The sequence below is a fragment of the Convolutriloba macropyga genome, chromosome 5 (assembly GCF_964194025.1).
Source record: "Convolutriloba macropyga chromosome 5, txConMacr16.3, whole genome shotgun sequence".
Taxonomy (NCBI): Eukaryota; Metazoa; Xenacoelomorpha; order Acoela; family Convolutidae; genus Convolutriloba; species Convolutriloba macropyga.
In genome coordinates, this window is record NC_134472.1 from 8,852,652 (window position 1) to 8,858,654 (window position 6,003).

Below are 6,003 nucleotides of genomic sequence, written 5' to 3' on the forward strand. Positions count from 1 at the left end.
TTTGGATCCGTTAGAAATCTTCAGAAAGCGAGCGGTTTATCAAAAAGCTAGTTTATTTCATTTCTCCACGATAAAATTTCCTATACAAAATACCGTCAAGCAACTCGACATTTTAGACGATTATCTGCATTTGCAAAGCGGATAAATGAAATTTGGTGCCTTGACTTAGCTCATTGTCAGAGTTTAATAACGGAGTAAAGTATCTATAAATCTGCATTGTTGTATTTTCTCGTTTTGTCCGTGTTCAACCAATGAAATCAAAGAATTCTACAGATGCTGTAGCAGCTTTCAAAAAATGCTACGAAAAAACAACATCCCACAAAAAGTATGGGTTGATCAAGGAACAGAGTTTGGTGGCGAATTTCGGAAATTTTGTAGACAAAAGAAAATTAGAATTTATTCAACGAGAAGTGAAACAAAAGCTGCCGTAGCTGAGAGAGCTATCAGATCTTTGAAAAACATTATCTATCGCTTCATGGAAGAAAACGGGTATAAGTACCTTGTAAAAATGAGCTCTTTCCAAAATACAATGAATTGTAGAGTAAATAGATCTACAGGTAAAGCTCCAAAAAAGGTAAAAAACAAAGACTTTTTATCAATTTTTTCTCACAAAAATCCGATCAGTCAATACAAAAAACCTCGGTTTAAAGTACGAGTTTCGAAATACGATATTCTTTTTAGAAAAGGATACAAGTCACAGTTCACGATTGAAATCTTTGAAATCGTTAAGATTGCTACTTATAAACCTCCAGCTTACAACCTCAGGGGAGAGCAGGGTGATGAAATACCAGGAAAATTTTATGAACAAGAGCTCTCAAAGTGTATCATTTAGTGATGAACTCTTTTACGGTAGAGCTGGTTTCCAACGCATCTTTGGATTGTTATCCAAATAAGACATTGAGTTCTTTTACCAATTTCCTTCCAGAACCGATTAACCTTGAAGGAATATGGGAGGTGGCAATAACCGAACTATCATATCCATCTTTGTACCAGAATATTGCTGATGGAAAACTTTTCTATCTAGATGCTGCAACTCCCGATACAAAACCTTCTGATTATTATACAATTGATGCAGGACTATATCCATCAATATCTGATATTGTGAACGAAATGAACAAAAGAATTCAAGAAAGAGAAAAGTTTGAGAAAACTCCAATCAAATTAAAAGTCAACAGAATTACACAGAGAATCTCCCTAATTCTTCCTAATGAAAACTCGATACTAGTTATCTTCAGTACCGATCTCTGTCACGTATTTGGGTGTGAGAAAGCTGTTTACGGAATGGGAGTTTTTATGAGTGGTGCAGGACCACATTTTCCTAAATTTCCCTACGATATTGTTCTAATTCATACTCTCATGATATACAGTGATATTGTTGAATACAATATTGTAGGTGATACAAAAGCCGCGCTTTTGAGATGTATTCTGTTTATTTCTAAAATTAAAAATGGAGACATAATATCTACTGGTCAATATATGAATTATCAAAACTTTCCAAATCTAAAATTTAAAAAATTCTGAAAAATTATCTCCACAGCATTAATATTGAGCTTCGCGACGCATGCGGTAAAAAAGTTCCCTTCAATTCAGTAGGTGTAACTAGAGCTGTATTGATGTTCAGAAGATCTTCAGACAATCATTTAAAAATTAAGATTACAAAAAATGGTTGCAGACAGTGATTTATCGTATTTTCGTGGTTGTTCAAGACAAAGGGGAAGAGGATTTGGAGCTTTAGCACAAACAATTGGGAGGACTGCAATTCCATTTTTGAGACGATATGTTGTACCAGCACCAGAAATCGGAAATGCATTAGCTGGAAGGAAAAAGTTCAAATCTGCAGCCACACATGTTGGAAAGAAAACTTTACGTAAACAGTTAGGAGGAGGAAAACCTAGAAAACGACGTATTATTCAAAAAATCTAGCCAAAAATCAGTCGACGTCGTCAAACTAGGAGGGATTTTTTTTCGAAACTAAAATGAATACCAGATCAACAAATGATAGTAATTTCCGTTTTGGACACTTTACAAATTCTTGCATGAAGATTTTTGACAAAATTCCGGTTTTGGAACCAATTGAATCCTCCCATATTCAAGAAGTTTATCCCAGTACTTCATTAGATGAAAGCAGCATTGATTTTGAATTTGAAACATATAGAAGTATTTATCTCGTTATGAGAGATATTCATTTACAAATTAAAGTTTGATTACAAAAGGGAAGATTTTTTGAAGATTTCATGAAAAAAGAGGAGCATGGAAAACCAGATATGGGTATGACTTTCACTGATGATGATTTACAATATTTGACTCATGTCAACAACTTGTTACACTCTCTTTTCTCCAACTGCGAAGTGTATTTAAACAATCAACAAGTCTACAACTCTAACGGACTCTATGGCCACAAAGCTCTGATATCCAATGAATTCAATGCTTCTACAATGAATAATGAAGAAATTTTGGCTTGTCATGGATACGAATTTGAGAAAGATCCTAGTGATTATGAACAAAGCCCGTTCATAGATAGGGAAGAAGAGTTTTTGTTGAAAGATGGGATCACCTTATATGGTAAACTTGCAATCGACTTATTTCAATGTGAAAAATTTTTACTTCCAAATACAAAAATTAGACTCAAATTGATTCGAGCGAGACCAATTTTTTACATGCATTCCTACAATCCCCATGTTTCCTTTGGAGTTCTTGACTGTTCACTTTTTACGAGACGTGTTGTCTTTAATGAAGGCTATCACCGGGCAATCAAGTATCAACTAACACAACAACCAGCTTGCTACAATTTTATAGAGACAATTGCACGAACATTTATTATTCCTTCTCGACAAAATCAATTTATTCGGGAAAATGTTTTCAATAATGCTCCAATCACGCGAATTGCAATAGCAATGAACACTAATTCATTTTTCACCGGACCTTTTCAAGAAAATCCTTTTCATTATCGAAAGTTTGGACTGCGGGAGCTGAGAATTGATCGAGGGGGAGAGCTGTTGTCTCAATTGATACAACCAACAATTGTAGAGTTTATGTTACAACAATGAAGGCAATGAACTTCAACGAAGAAATTCCTGCGTTACCGAATGATTTCTTTACAGATCATTATGTGCTTGTATTCGATCTCCCCTCACTCCAAGATGCTGGTGAAAATGTTCATTATCCCGAACTCAGTGGGGAAATTCTTCGTTTAGAAGTGTTCTTTGAACGTCCGCTAACAAATTTAACCGAGCTAATTGTTCTCGGAGAACGAATCTCAACAGTTAAAATTGATCAGTTTGGAACAGTTGCTAAAAATATCTGAAGAACTCTGCATTAATCAAGATTTTTTAATTTTCTTTTCTATTATTTGCCTTCTGCGTTTGAACATTTGTTGGATATGTACTTTCATCAACCAGTTGCAACCTTTTTCATACTATAATATCAAGATAGGGAATGGATGAAGTGGTATTTATTTAGCTGAAGTTAATAAAGTCGATATTATATGTTTCCCGTAACTGTTTCTCGTGAGTTTTCTAAACTTTTTTTCATCGAACTTTATTAACCACTCGGCTAAGTGTACCTTAATGTTCATTGAAATTTATACAATTTATTGTAAATGATTGAGTAATTTGGTATTTTGATGCTCATAAATTATACTGTCTCTGTAATTATACACTATTTTAATTAATGTTTTTTTATATATCATTGAACTTTTTCCAATTAATGAACGCGCAAAAGACAACTGTTACACAATTGCTTCAAACAATTAGGGGAACAATCTTTGCAGTTGACCAAAATCTTAACAACCAAAATTCAACATGTCACATAATTACCCTCAGATAATTAGGGTAATTGAAAACCCACGCCAATTAACTTCACAATTTAATATGACCTAAAATTTGTAAACAAAAATTCAACATGTCACATAATTACCCCTCAGATAATTACAGCGATTAATTACCCGCGCCAATTCTATTTTTGTCAAGTAAACACTTAATAACTACACAAAATTGATATTTTCCCCCTCAAAATATCAGCCAGTCAGGAGCGTCTCCGAACCTACCACCCACATTTGCACCGACTATACTACTAGCATATGTGCATGCACAAATACATGCACAAAACCTACACCCTATCTTAATACATGGCAGCACCTATAACTAATCTTAATACATGTCCGCGGCTATAACTAATCTTAATACATGTCCGCTGCTATAACTAATCTTAATACATGTCGGCGGCTATGACCAATCTTAATACATGTCGCCGGCTATAATTAATCTTAATACAAGTCGCCGGCTAAAACATAATCTTAATACATGCAATCTATACCCTATGTTAATACATGTGAGAGGCCCCTATCTCCTGGAAAATACGCTATACCCTATTTTAATACATTGGGGGCCTCACCCCAGGGGGGGGGTAGCTCACCTATATACTACTACTAAATTATCTATAAATAGTGTGTATACTACAACTGTAATTACCAGTTATAGGCTACAAAATTATAACATAATTCTGCTCAGAGTTAACTTTAATGAATGAACATTTTCAGACTTTAAAGGATAAGTTTAGAATGGGCGAACTCTATGACCTAAAATTAATCATAATGAAGACAAACTTGACTTGAAGAAACTTAAAAATTTCTGGAGATACAAGCCTTCAGAACTGAATTAGGTGTTTACTTTTGAAAGGTACGGGTTCCGCGCTGAAATGCTCTGACATTCATGTCCGGGATATCATTTTAAATTTTACTCTTCTTTAACAATGAATTACTCTTTTTTATCAATGAAAAATGACGTAACACAAATTGGTCACAGAAGCTTCTCTAACTAAATTAGTTTTTGTTTTTCAGTTTCCTTTTCAAAAAAACTACAATGTCGTCTTACGAGTTAAATAAAAGTTTTACAACGCTCTCACGGGTTTTCAATTTCATTGTAACAAGGGAAAAATGTAAGCAGTGTTGGAAAATGTTTTACTGCCAGTTGTACAGTTATGGATGTGACAGTAGGTTGCGTTTGCCGAATCCTGAGTATTGGCCAGAAAGAACAGATCAAATTATGCGAAATAACCAGACCAACTAAAACGAAATATGGATATTGTACAGACCGACCAGACCGAAATATGGACATTGACCCTACCGAACAGACCAAAATTGCCACTGGCCAGACGGAAGGCTCAACCCAATTGTTTTCCAGACCATTGGGTTGGGTCGCACCGGACCCCCCCTGTCCGCGACCCAGGTTGGTCTGGCCAATGCCTGTCTTGGGTCGCAGACTTCATCCTGGGTTTGAACCTTTGGGTTATGAATGCATCCAGGTCTACTTTTTGGGGAGAAATATATGATTGAAGCGCTGGCGCTGAATTACATTAACTTGCTAAACAACTTTGCGAATAAATTTAGCTCTTTGTTGATAAATTTGCGTCACTCAACTTGTGAGAATAAATTGATACAAGGAGGCTCGGTAATGTGCGTACGCACATAATGTCCCAACCCCGCTCATCCACATTCTTGACTTAATTCGTTACCAAGTATTGAAGAGATAGAAAACTTTCCGAAACATACACATCGTTCAACAAACAGCCAATGGAATACAATAATGCCACGCTAGAGGGCCGATGAAAGTTGTTGATAATAGGGCTAATAGAAAAGGCAATAATTAAAATCAAACAACAAACACAGTTTACTGCCAAAACTCGATGTCTATAAGAAAAAAAATCATAAGAAAATCAAATTCGCAACAGATAAAACGTAAACAAAACAATTTAAACTATACCTCATTAGAGAAGATATTGCACCTGTTCTCAATGGGACTGGTTAACAGGTCGACAAAAAGAGCAGATAGGTGCAAAGTTTTTCATTTGAAAACATTTAGTTTCACAAATATTAATGTCATTAGAGATCAACTGAAATCACTAAAAAGTGCATTTATAACTTCATGGGAAGCAATTAAGACATGTCATTATCCGATGCGATGTTCAATTGCGCAAAACTTCAAAGCCAATGGATGGAGTTTTGTT